The sequence below is a fragment of the Equus przewalskii genome, chromosome 22 (assembly GCF_037783145.1).
Source record: "Equus przewalskii isolate Varuska chromosome 22, EquPr2, whole genome shotgun sequence".
Lineage (NCBI taxonomy): Eukaryota > Metazoa > Chordata > Mammalia > Perissodactyla > Equidae > Equus > Equus przewalskii.
This window is the reverse complement of record NC_091852.1, coordinates 21,032,455-21,046,401: the sequence shown is the minus strand read 5'-3', so window position 1 is coordinate 21,046,401 and position 13,947 is coordinate 21,032,455. Positions and strand designations below refer to the sequence as shown.

Sequence of the window (13,947 nt, the reverse complement as noted above, 5' to 3'; positions counted from 1 at the left end):
ACAAAAACATTTACAACACAGGGACAGATTTCAGAGGGTTCTTGAAACCCTCCAAATCAAAAGCAAAGTTTTGTGGCTTTTAGCAAACATACATTGTTCAAGTGAGAGGTTTGGCTGCCTTTATTAGAGGCTGGGACCCAAGGAAAGTCAGGAACCTCTGAATTTCCAGGTGTTTCACCGGACACAGATCCGAACAGAAGGCCTAACAATTTGATGCTCTAAGATATGAAAGAAAACCCATTCCCTTACCTGAAACCTCTTTTTCTCTGGCCTTAAAAGCTGCTTTGGAGAACTGGGGGCTCTTCCACAACCACAGGGATCGAAGATCAGCAAAGTAGCAGCCCTAGGTCAGGAGCCTGGGAACCACCTCTAGGACTCTGGGAAAGTGACTTAAATGCTGTGGGCCTCTGATTCTTCATGGGGGGACTGTCACGGCACTGACGACACTTCCAGGCCTGACAGACATTCTGCGACTCGGCTCGTCCAAATCCTGGGCTCCCCTGGGCCAATACAGCCAAATAAAGTAAGACCATAGGGGACGCTGTGCATGGTCAGCAGGACGCAGGGCTCGCCCCACAGGCCTCCAGGGCCTCTGGAAGCTCCGCCCGCCCGCACAGCGATGACCAGTCAGAGAATTCTCTCCAGTCGACGCGGAGGAGATGCTGAAACACACAGCTCCAGTTTCTCCTCCAGCTCAACTCCCAGAGTGGCCGCTTTTTCCCTACCCCTTCCAAATGAAGTTATCTCTTCTCCTTCAATGAAATAGTACTACATTTTCAACAACAAACAAAAGTGTAAGAAAGAAAGTAAAAAATCAGCTATAATTGTACTGCCATCAACATTTTGGTGTGTAGCTTCCTGATTCTTCCCTGTGCTTATAGACACGTGTATATGTATATATGTTTTACCCAAATATGTTACTTTCAATTTTTTTAGTTTATTTATCGCTGAGTAGTATTTTTTTATTAATATAGTACAATCTGTTTATCCATTCACCTATTGATGGACAATTGGGTTGTTTCCAGTTTTGGACTATTACAAATAAAGCTGCTGTGAATAGTCATACACAAACCTTTTTGTGAGTGTATGTTTAAATACTTAGGAATAGAATTTCTGAATCACAGGGAATGTGCTTATCTTTATAAGAAACAAACTGTTTTCCAAAGTGGTTGTAACATTTTACATTCTTGCTAGCAGTGTGTGAGTTTGAGTTGTTCTACAGCCCCACCCACAGTTGGCATTATCAGTCATTGCTGGTCATCTCATTGTGGTTTTGATTTGCGTTTCCCTGATGACCAATGATACCAAGCATCTTTTCATGTGCTTAGTGGCCATTCATCTCTTCTTTTGTGATGAGTCTGTGCAAATATTTTGCTCATTTCTTACTGGAATATCTTTTGGCTATTGAATTTTGGAAGTTCTTTACATATTTTGGGTAAGAGTCCTTTGTCAGATTTATGAGTTAAACATTGTAAATACTTCTAGCAGACTGTTGTTTGTCTTCTCATTTTCTTGATTTGTTTTTTAAAGATTTTTTTATTTTTCCCTTTTTTTTCTCCAAAGCCTCCCAGTACACAGTTGCATATATTTTAGTTGTGGGTCCTTCTAGTTGTGGTATGTGGGATGCTGCCTCAGCATGGCCCGACAAGCAGTGCCATGCCTCCGCCCAGGATTTGAACTGGTGAAACCCTGGGCTGCTGAAGCAGAGTGTGCAAACCCAACCACTTGGCCACGGGGCCAGCCCCTTTGATGTTTTTTGAAGAATACAAGTTTTAAATTTTATGAAGTCTAGCATATCAGTTTTCTCTTTTATGGTCATTGCTTTGGTGTCTTGTGTAAGATGTCTTGCTTGACCCTAAGATTCAAAGATATTATTTTCTGTTTCCTTCTAGAAGCTTTATAGTTTTAGCTTTTCATTAGGGCTATGCTTCATCTCAAATTAATTTTTGTATATGGTATGAGGTAGGCATTGAGGTTCATTTTTTTTTCCTATATGAGTAGCCAATTGTTTCAGCACCGTTACTTTATTTCTTTTAACATTTATTATAGCCATCTTTGAGACAATACCCATATATCTCCTTTTTAATGGCTCTATAATGTTTCCTTTCATATTTGTGCCATATTTATTTGATCCTCCTTTATTAGTGAATATGTAGATTATTTCCATTTTTTTTCATATTACAAACACTTCGAGGAACATACTTTTTACATACAGCTTTGTGTACTGGTCCAATAATTTGCCTTGGATCAATGCCAAGAAGTGGACTTATGAGATGAAAAGATAGAGCCTGTACATTCTCATGGATAACGTCAAGTCACCCTGCAGAACAGTACTGATTTAAACTCTCACCAAAACTGTGTGAGGGGGTCAATGAAACCGGAATCCATGCCTAGGCTTATTGCTTTTAATACAGTAAACATATCCTCAAAACAATGCATCAGAAACCTCTCCGTATACAATTAATATGTTTTCATTAAGTCTGAACTTGATATAGCAATTTTAGTTGTTCAACATGGCATTCTATGTTTATTCTTCATCCTTGGCTCAGAGGAATTTATATTTTATAAAACTCAATTCCTGTAAATAATATGAACATTGTCTCTTGGAGAAAATTTATAGAAAATTTTAATTTTCGCATCCAGAAGTCTAAGAATGAGAAACTCTTGACTGACTTAGAGTGCTTCACTACCCACTACATTATATGGGGTTTGATGTGTAACCAATTAATCAGAACAGAGAGGTGAATAAATTCCAGACTTCTGTCCCAGGACTGAAGATGTCACTATGTTGAGAGAACACACTTAGTCAAGTACATACAGTTGGACCTAAAGTACCTTCTGGAACAAATAACCCTTTGTCCTCTCAAAGAGGTTATCTAATGCATACATATACCCCCCAAAATATGTGATGCTTAGGGAAAATGCTGATTAACCACAGAGGAAAGTTCTAGCATTTGCTGTTACTGTGAGGCCAGATTCCTTAAATTAACATCATGGAAGCAGAAATCAATACAGCCAACTACGGATTATACAAAAAATTTCTTTTGAAGCTATGAAACAAAGATTTTTTTTTAAAAGAAAGAGAGCTAGGAATGTAGAGGAAAAAAATACAAAGTTTATATATATTAACACATACATATTTTCGAAGTGCCCTTCTAGAAATAAAGCCACGTTCTTAAAGATACATGAATATACTATACCTAGTGCTGTATGATCATAAAACTCTTAGTTGCTATGCTTTAACAATCAAATGGGCTCTGAAAACCACCTAAATTTAAATCCTTCCTTTTGTAGGTGAGGATGTTTTGTGAAATGACAGGTTAAATAGCCAGAGTATGGTCACACAAATCAGTTGTGGTCGTCCCGTGTCTGTCTTCAGAGACATGAAGAAAGGAAGGCACATAACAGTTTTTTCCCTATGAGAGAAGCAGGAAGGAATGGAACTTTCCTTTTCTAAATTTCCTCTAATTTCCTACTTATTTTCTTAGTCTTCTGCCCTCTACTCCTCTCCTCATAGCCCTTAACAGATGTAAAAGGAGCCAGTTACTGGAATCCCAAGTCCATGAAATATTTTTTTTTTAAATTTTTTTCATTGGCAGGCACATCGGACTCCTGTAGGGTTTTCAAACCTTAGGATTTTCAAAGAGACCGGGAACAGTATTCAAGCCCCAACTGGACAGCTCTCTCGCTCTAACCTCTCACTAAAACACAGCTCCTCCTGATAGTCGGGAGTCCTGTCTGTGTCACCCTAAGTTGCCTATGGTGCAACAGTGACATCCAGAGTCAGAGCCGGCTGAAGCACACGTTTCCTGACAACTCGCCACTCAAGGTGTGGCCCGTGGTCCAGCAGCACCAGCGTCCCCAGGAGCTGGTCAGAAATGCAGAATCGTAGGCCCCCATCCCAGACCTACTACATCAGAATCTGCATTTCGACCAGAGCCCCAGATTAAAGTGTGAGAAGCACTGTTTTACAGAGATCTTTCCACCACTTCTGCCTCTCAGGAAAGTAAAATGGGGATGGCAGCCAAATGACCCATTCCATGGATTTTTATTTATTTTCTGACCTTCCACTTTCACTTTGCAAGACTTAAATCACACGCATTTCTTTAGGGCTCACCAACACACAGGCCAACCCAACTCCAACACAGCTGTCAACGGAGACAGCAGACCATGCACTTGCTTTTAACCTAGCATAACTTGCACCGAACTTTTTCAAAGTGCCCTGCCATGAAACTATTGGGATTGCACGTACCAAAACAGTAAAGTGTCCCCTTAACCTTTACACAGATTTCACGCTAACGCTGGCAGGAAGGGACAATTTCATTCCACTATACTGGGGATTGCAAGTAGATGTACAAAGTGGCACCATCCTCCTTGCAGAATTTTCTCTCTTTTTGGAACCTCTGAGTCCTGCCTCTCATCCTGAAAGGGGAGCAGGGTGTGGCAGAGATGCTGCCACGTAGGCCTGTCCCTCTAAGCTGCATCTTACTCCCACCCGTTGAGACACTGCATGAGAGCTGCACAGGTGGGGACAGTGCGACAGACATGCTTTACACCCTACTTGGTTGGCTGCCATGGGTGAATGATGGTCAAAAACAGGATCAATACCATCTTAATGCATAGGTTCACTCTGAATGAAAACCTTGATGGGCCTTTAAGAAGGAATGTCAGCCTTCAAGCTCCAACAAGCCATGCTAGAGGGAAAACTGTTGAAGTGTCAAAGCTACTGTTCTGAGCCGGGGGTGGGAGGGGGTTGGGGGGGTGGGGGATGGGGATGAAAACACGCTTTAGTCTCACCAGCTCACCAGGAAAACTGCTGTGCCCCGTGCACAGACACTACTGAGTAAGGTCTGTAAGGTGCATTCCAGGGTATCATTGGACCAAATCCACACTCTGTAAGTCAGTTCGGTGGCTGATGTCAGTTATCACAGATCGTTATAATTTCACTAATTTGCTGGGTCCTCATCTCATTTTTTTTTAAATCTTTGAACCAGGGTGACCATATAACTTATGGTTTTAATTGGGACATGTTTGAGAGTGCTAAAATGCTAAATAGGTGGGATGCTGGGACAGGAGGCATAAACTAGGACTGTCCCAGGGACACTAGGACATATAATCTCCCTACCTTTAAAGAACAAATAGGAAAAAGGGAGAGAGAGAGGAATAACGATAAATAGAAACACAGGGAGATTGCTATAAAAACACTCTAGAGGGGGCCGACCCTGTGGCCGAGTGGTTAAATTCACACGCTCTGCTTTGGCAGCCCAGGGTTTCCCTGGTTCGGATCCTGGGCATGGACAAGGCACCGCTCATCAGGCCATGCTGAGGAGGCGTCCCACATGCCACAACTAGAAGGACCCACAACTAGAATATACAACTATGTACTGGGGGGATTTGGGGAGAAAAAGCAGGAAAAACAAAAAAGGTTGGCAACAGTTGTTAGCTCAGGTGCTAATCTTTAAAAAAAGAAAAAACAACATTCTAGAAACCAACTATAAAACAGGTATCTTATATACATCCTGAAGCCACGGGGCTCAATACATTCTTATTAACAAGATACGGTAAAACTGCACTGTGGGGGCTAAGAAAGGCTCACAGTAGGGTGTGATGTCAAATGAAGCTGTGCTAGTCGCAATGTCCTCACCACTTAGCATAAATGCCAATAATATGATTTCTAGAATGAGAGGCTCCTAAGAACACCATCTCACATATTCTCCTGGGACCTGCATTCGACACTGCAGTGAACTGTCTCTCTTTACCCAGAGTCTCACACTGGATTATCTAAATGGTTTCAGGATAAAAAGTCTCCCACCTTCTATTTTAAACCAAACGTGACAACAGACACATCCCCGCTGTACAATTTTACAATGTTTTCATGCGCATTATCTTAGCTAAGCTTCAAAGCAGCTTCATGAGATACTTTCGCCCTGTAATAGACAAGGAGATTGAAGCTGGGAGAGGTGAGCTCCGCTTGAGGCATGACTCTGCAACAGCGCTCACCATGCTGGGCTGTCCTTCCTATGCCCTGCTCTTCCCCTGGGCTCTAACCTTTGCAAGCGCAATGATGATGCCATCCTAGCTTTCTGAGGATCTAGCACTCAGAGCCTGGGATAGCCAACATTCAAAATTATTTTTAATTAACTAATTAAAAATTATTTTTTGAATAAATGAATAAATTCCATAAGAAAAGGAACTGGTACCTTTCTATTCCTGTATCTATGTTCTCACTTTATGACCCAGAGAAGGCAAACCTTACACATACAGAATATTTCTAAAAAATATTGAGATGATCCTGTAAAAGAAACAAGGACTTTAGTACCCCGTAGTTAATACAGCTTAAAGGAGAAGGCACATCCAGAAATGGTGGTCTCTAACAGGTAGATGAGTTGTGTAAGGTGCGTATGAAAGCAGAAGGTTGAAATGTGCTAGGTCAACCAGATCTTTTAGTTTTGACCCGATTTCCTTGAACTTCAATGACAGCTCTGTGAAAAACACTTTCCTCAGACTCCCACTGAAGGTCTTGTTTTGGGGCTGGTATTTCACGTCTCTGCTATATATAAGTGTGGGCCAGACGAGGAACTGAGGGCGTCAGTGCCATCTTTAGTATTTGTTCTTCTGAGTCAACAAGGACAAAATAGCTTGGAGCACTTCCTGAGACTGTGGCGAGAACCTTCGCTCCCAACATACCCCTGGTCAGGGCTCCTCCTCATTTGACACCACGGTGTGTACAACTATATTAAGAGTTTTCTCCTCAAGATCACTCCCTTAAAGCTAACTGGAATGATTAAAAAAAAAAAACAAAACAACGAGTGGGGATTAAATACACATTTAATGGGGAAAGAGTATGGACACTAAAAAACTACACTTGTTTTCTGTACTTTTCACTAGTTTGAGACCTGACCAGTGCCAAAGATAAATAGTGATAATCAATTAAGGTTCAAGGAAAGGCAGTGGAAAAAAACAGAGGTATAACGTGAGAGTCTTCTGAACTTTAAGCTCTTGTAGTTGCTTATTTCTTGTGTTTAGTCAATATAATAAAAGTACAATACAGCATACTTATTTATAATGCCAAGAAATATTATAAAACATCATTATGTGATAATGACATATCTACCCAGTTCTTGGTTGTCTACCCACTCTGTATGGAACACTAGTGAGAAGAGAAAACAATCAAATACATAAACTATCAAAAAAAAAAATAACCATGAACTTGGCTTACAAAGGAACCCTAAACCCATGGCCAACTTATTCTTCTTTCACCTATGGTTCTATTAAATTTGGTAGTTTAGGGTTGTGTCCCTCCCCCTCAATCCTAGCTTTGGTCAGATTATAAGGTCATGGGAATTGCTTTCGAAAGTCATAGTAACTCAAAAGCAAAGTCCCATAGCAAGAGAAAAGATTTTAAAAAGATGTTAGAAAGCAGAAGTGTGGGAGCAAACAGCCCTATAAGCTGTATGGTTCCTAAGGACACTGTTGTTATTACAGCACAATACAATAATCATGATTGACAATGACAGACAACTTACTAAGAGAAGCTTAAATTACAGTCAATATATTGTTTAAGAAAGTCTGTAAGTGTATAATCAATTTGAGGAAGTTTTCAAACCAAACTGGCTCAAGTGAGAGAGGGACAGAGAAGATAATCAAAGGGACAAATCCGGTGCCATTTGGAAAGCTCAGTTATCTGGAATAGCTTATTTTCTGATGGAGAAATATAACCTACATTTTTACTACAATTTATTTTCACATATTTTAAAAATACTTCGTCGTGACGCCTGGTGATATTCAGGTGATATTCACATTTTCCAAAGGTTTGTATGACTGTCAAAATAGGTATCCTAAACAAACTTAGAAAAACAAAAATAAAACAGAGTGAAGCAATGACATTATTAGGCGTCCGCTCGGCCCTGCACTGCCGGCTCAAGGAGTCTACCATCATGCTTTAGTCTTCCTGTTATTCCTGCACAAGTCTAGTCTAGTGCTCAGCACACGGTAACATTACGTAAATGTTTGCTGAAATAAACATTTAAATTTGTGGCCAACCCAGATCATTAAGGCCAAAACCGTAATTTGTGGTCAAATCATGAAATACTTTCTTAACCCTCTGCTTTGTTTTTGTGGCACAGACCAAAGAGTATACACTAATTGTTAAATGTTAAGGATTTCACTTCTTAAAAACGTGACCTCCCTTATTTCATTGATTATTAACTTAAGGCCTAATTCTTAAACTCTTAAAAATTTCAGAGTAGAATTCAGCTCCTTTTTACCTAGGTTAATGGTGATTGATGCTTCTTCTCAAAAGAGTACCACATACACAAAAATCTTAGGTATTTATTATCTTGACTGACATCATAGTGACCACATCAGTTTAAAATCTGTGCTCTGTTTAACTGCTTTCCCGGAAGACAATATAGCTCAGTCTCCAGACTCACCAAGCCAGGATCCAATCTACTTCTGTTCCCTTGAATACAGAGATTAAAAAGACTGTCTTTACCACAGACATTGCATGAAGATGAACCAATTCAACTATGGTAAAGAATGATGCATCTTCCATCTAACGACACATCACAGACTGCACTAGAACATACATTCTCCCACACGCAAAAAAAAATCAAAGCTAAGTCTAGTTCATTTATGTTAATATCCTTTACTTTTAAACCATACTCTCCTGGGAGAAGTTCCCTAGAATTTGGATCAAAATTTTAAATGGACAATAAATTAAACAAACAAAGCGTACTGCAAAAAGGATCTTATTCTGCAAAAGAAACATTTAAAGAGTTAACTAATCTTGAAAGTTGTTTTTAAATAGCAAAGAGCAGATCTTAAAACAAATACAGTAAAAGCTAGTCATCAAAAACATATTTTAAGGCATTGACTTTGAAAGCTTATGAAAGTTATGGACCTTATCACCAGAAAATGCAGATATATAGAGAGACACATACCCAAACTTGTATGAGATTTCAAAGGAAGATGGAGATGGTGACAGTCCTGTCACCCCCCTCTCAACAGATCTATGGTCCAAAACTTTTGTTTTGAAGTGTAAGATCTCTCCAAATTGTGATTTAACCAGATGCTTAAAAATGACCTTTCCTTTGATACTTTCACATTTCCAAATAGGCTTTCCCCTTTTTTTGTTTTGTCTATAAAAAGGCTCATAACATATTAAATATAGGGCTATAAAGTAAAAGAAGAAAAGATAAATTTACTCAGTCGTAAACATGTATTAAAAAAACCTTCTAGAACACCAGGAATACTCACCCTCGCCATCACTTCGAGACTGGCTTACAGAGAGGAAAGGCTGCCAAGGAAAGGCACAAAAATAAAACTCTCAAAATACCAAAAGGAAGCACTAACTTTCTTCCATCTATAGTAGAAACTCTGGAGATGGAAGAGAAAAAAGAAAGGTGACAAGTACCTATTTACTGTGAATGACATAGAGAAATTAATTTGCCTTTAGAAATTCAAACAAATTTCAAATAAGAATCTGCCAAAAAAGTTCTTGTCTAGCTTGAATTTTTCTCCCCCTCAATGATGGTGAATTCTATCAGCTGGCCATTCACGGAAATGCAAACGATCTCTCTGTTCTGGTGGCTGTGTCCATGAACCAGGAATTTGGGGTTCAAAATTTACAAAAGCGAGCTTAGGCACCACTGAGATTAGCAAAATCAAACACCTGTTCAAAACCAGACCGGCCACTAAACTCCACTCTCCTCTTTCCAGTTTGTAGTTTGCCCAAATGTAAATCAATTCTGAGAAGTTGCTGTAAAGATAATGTCTACTTTTTAAGCTGAGAGAGCATACGGAAACGGGTCTTTGCAGGTTGCCCTCAAAGAGGAAGGCTATTCTCTCCCACTACCCTTGGACAGCACAAACGGATGGGTTAACCACGCAGTGTTCTGCAGACCTATTTGTTCCGGGGCCATTCACTCTATCACGGCACAGAGGTACACGTCAGGAAGCATGGTGAGGAAACAGACAGAGTCCAGCAACTGCTGCATCAGAAGTAAGCGGTTTCACCCTCTGAGAAATCCTAGCCAACGGGTCATCTGAGTTCAACCTTTCAGACTAAGTACGTGGGCTTCACATCCCTCCGAAAGAGAAAGCATACCAAAAGAGACAAAGCGGATTAACGGCCTTCTAGGGCTGGGGGCCCTGGGAGGAAATGGGGATGATGCCAGTGGGTATGGGTTTTCTTTTTTGGGGTGATGAAGATGTTCTAAAACTGTTTGTGGTGATGGTTGCAGAATTATGTGAATATATTAAAAACCATGGAATTGTACACTTTAAACGGGTGACCTGGATGGTATGTGAACTACATCTCAAAACTGTTATTTAAAAAAACAAGTAGGATAAAGATCAGGTGGGGAGGTAGGGGAAGGTTAAGATATGGCGAAAAGGTATCAGAAGAAACAGCAAGAAAGTAAGGTCTAAGAGAGGCAGAGAAAGCCTCGTGGGTGACTTTCTATGGAATCACTTCTCCATCAACGAGGGCACGGGCTGAGCCTTCCCAAGGTGAGGACTTGAGGATGGCTCTGCTCCAAGTCCCTTAAGTGCGGGGCCATATACCTTAACATTCTTTGGAATCCCAGTGCTCAGAACACCCTGAACACTTCTCCATTTATGTATTAATGATGGTAGTGGTGACAATCTCATTAGCTATTTCACAAAACAAACCCAACTCCTGGAAAGGATATAAAAGATACTAAGAAAAAGGGAGGATTACCACCGAATGTTCTACTTTACTCCCAATGACCAAAGCAAGCATGCGATAAGGTGGATTCCCATGAAGGAACCACAGTCAGGTAAAGACTCTCATTGGTTTGTGCGATAAAGACTGAGGATACACGGGCACACCCAGATTCCCCCTAAACACGCTGCCCACATCTAATTGCATTAATTATCACTTCCGTGGGGAACCTGGTTTCTCACGGCGACATTTCTCACCATTGCAGGGCTTTCCCCCACACACAGGACTACATGTTTCAGGTTTGCAGTATCATTGGTGTAAACGGAAAATTGGTTTGGGCTGTTGATGGCTCCTGGAAACACCTATTAAAAACCGACATCAAAATCCAGCACTCCCTTTTAAAATTTCATTGCAGCACAGGTGGACATTTAGAAATGCTGATAAGTACCCCCAAAAGGAGTTTCCGTTCAGATGGACTTGCCCTGCAGGAGCATCTGGGACGCAGTGGAGCTGCCAAGAGTCTGACATTTCACAGAGCATAGGGGTAGGGAGGAGAGCGACCAGGTTCCTGCCTCAGGGCTACAGTTATTCTAAGATGAAGCTGGGTACAACGAGATCTGGAGGCCTTACCTAGAACATGAGACAGACCCACACACTCACACACACAGAGGAAGGCAGAAGGGCGTGGGGCTCTTTGGTAAAATCATCCAAGATTAAATCTGCATATGGAGAGAAGGTGGGCTCTTGAGAAACTGATTACTGCCAATGATAAGAATGAGAGAAAATGAAAAGGGAGGTGCCTATTTAAGCAAAATAGTGCAGAATGTAATTCTAGCTCAAGTAAAATGACAGCTTGGAGAGACCTGTTGAAGCCTGGTGAAACAGTGTTTAGCGTCAGACCTGGGGAGGAAAATGCGTCTTGAGAGTATTTTGATGGGCTCCTGTAGGAATGTAGGACTTACACTGAGATTTGTTTTTTTCACCTACTATGCATTTTATGAATTTTCTAAATCATTAAGTTTGCTTAGGTGACTCTATTAAAATACACAAAAATAAATGTAGTCAAATCCATTTGCTCAGTCTTAGGTTAAAAGAAGTAAATGTCCCTAAATTGTGGACATTGTTATGTCCCATTTTCTGTCTGTTCCTGGCGTGGCACAGTCAGGCTGAATGGCAGAGAGAAGAATCACTCCCTGGACCAGTCGAAGAGGAAATTCCAGTACTCACATTGCTTCCATGATGAGAGGAATCTACAGAAGAGAATGATAAGGAACCAAGTACCCCCTCAACGGCAGAGTCAAATTCAACAAGTTTATGAAAGACAACCAAGTCAATCTATCGCAAAACAATGGACCACTCAAAGTTTGCCCAGAACTCAGGAGTTAAGAACCGACACATTCTTTGCCAAATAATCTGCCTCTAGTTGACAGGACACATTGGGACACTTTACAGAGCTGGTGCCAACAATGTAATTTGAGTACCACTGGTCAGGAAATATTTCTCTGAGACTGTTTATATGCTTATCCTGAACAAAACCAGAACATCTCTGACACAGCAGAGGGGGCCAAGCTACCATTACCTTCTTGAAATGCAAGATGGTGGCCAAGAGAGCAAAACCACGGGAAAGGTGTAGAAGAGGGGAAAACAGAAGTGGCTAATACGGTGCAAGTGAGACTTCAGCCGAGGAGGCCTTACTGACATCAGAGGCAAGAATTGCAGCAGGATGGGGCTGGCCCCGTGGCCGAGTGGTTAAGTTTGCGCGCTCCGCTGCAGGCGGCCCAGTGTTTCGTTAGTTCGAATCCTGGGCGCGGACATGGCACTGCTCAGCAGACCACGCTGAGGCAGCGTCCCACATGCCACAACTAGAAGAACCCACAATGAAGAATACACAACTATGTACCGGGGGGGCTTTGGGGAGAAAAAGGAAAAAATAAAATCTTAAAAAAAAAAAAAAAAAAAGAATTGCAGCAGGAGCAGGGGGCCTATGAGAGCGCGCTCACTGCTCATTCCCATTTGCTCAAGTCCTGTTTGCAACTAGCCTCTGAGAAAGAGGGTGGGTTCATTGGCAGTTTCACGTTGGATAGACCAGGGTTCTAGACAGTCATATGAGCCTAATATCTTTCCTCATGATACTGCTTTGCCAGAAGAATCACTGTTATTAGAAGATTCTGTGATATACCCTGAAAGTATTAAGATGTTTAAGAAGTTGATGAAAAGCCTCAAATAACTACAGTGCAGGTGGAGGAATAGCCACAACAGTACACTGCTTGGATGAGCAATGTCTTAATCCACCACTAATGATGGAGAGCACATAGCTAAATTAACTTGCCCCTCAATGACCGCTGTCCTCATATCTTAATCACTATCTTTTATAAGAACCTCTGAATCTTCAATTTCAGTTTCCCAAACAGTTACTGTTGCTACATAAACTAGGATACACAGAACAGTGTGTATCTGCATGTGATTTGGATGTGATGCTTGGCACTTCTGAAGCCATTCTGCCACCAAGGAGAGCCAGTTTGAAGACACACCTGCACATGGCAGATAGCAGAATGGAATGACAGTAAGAATGTGGGTCTCCGATGGTAATTGAGCCACTGAATCACCAACTCTAAAAGCTGTTCTTTAGACTTATGTTATGAAAAACATTAATTTTCCTTATGCTTATGGCAATTTCCCATCTGTCCCAATTTAAAAATTCCTTTTTAAATCTATGCAATATTGGGGCTTCCATTCGAAATACTCTCCATACTCACTATTAGGAAATGTATCTAAACAGCACTTATCTTAAAAATTCTAAATATTTTGACATTAAACATTTAATCTGAAATTCCTGGGTTTCTTGGTCCCACAGGACAGTGATTCTCAAAGTACGATCCCCACATAAGCGACATCACCTTCACTAGGGAACTTAACAGAAAGGCAGATTCTCAAGCCTCGCCCCAGACTTGTTGAATCAGAACTCCTTGGGAGCAGGCCCAGCAGTCTGTGTTTGAGTAAGTACTCCCAGTGAATCTGATGCATTCTAAAATTTAAGAGCCACTCCTGCAGGAAACACTACTTATGACATCAGGTACCAGGCATCATGACTCACAATCAAATGAATGTTGAATCATCCAAAGTGGGTTAAATAGGTACCAAGCTACCCTCTGTTTTCTAAACAAAGAAAGTATTATCCTAGATGAAGAAAGGCAAGATAGACAAACGAACATTCAACAAGTTCTCAGACAAAAGCTTTCACATTGCTCTTGTGTAGAGAT

The 13,947-nt window shown here is 41.0% G+C and overlaps 1 protein-coding gene across 10 annotated transcripts in view; it reads right to left on the bottom strand.

Annotated features, from left to right (window-relative positions):
* KANK1 (KN motif and ankyrin repeat domains 1) overlaps positions 1-13,947 on the bottom strand; it is a 199,323-nt gene that overhangs the window by 71,034 nt on the left and 114,342 nt on the right. For 2 of the 10 annotated variants that reach the window (XM_070590469.1, XM_070590472.1), the window contains exon 1: positions 9,259-9,289. The exons of the other annotated variants lie outside the window; for them this stretch is intronic. The gene's annotated coding sequence lies outside the window, so the exon portion shown is untranslated. Of the gene's footprint in view, positions 1-9,258; positions 9,290-13,947 lie in introns of those variants that run through there. 10 annotated transcript variants of the gene reach the window in all.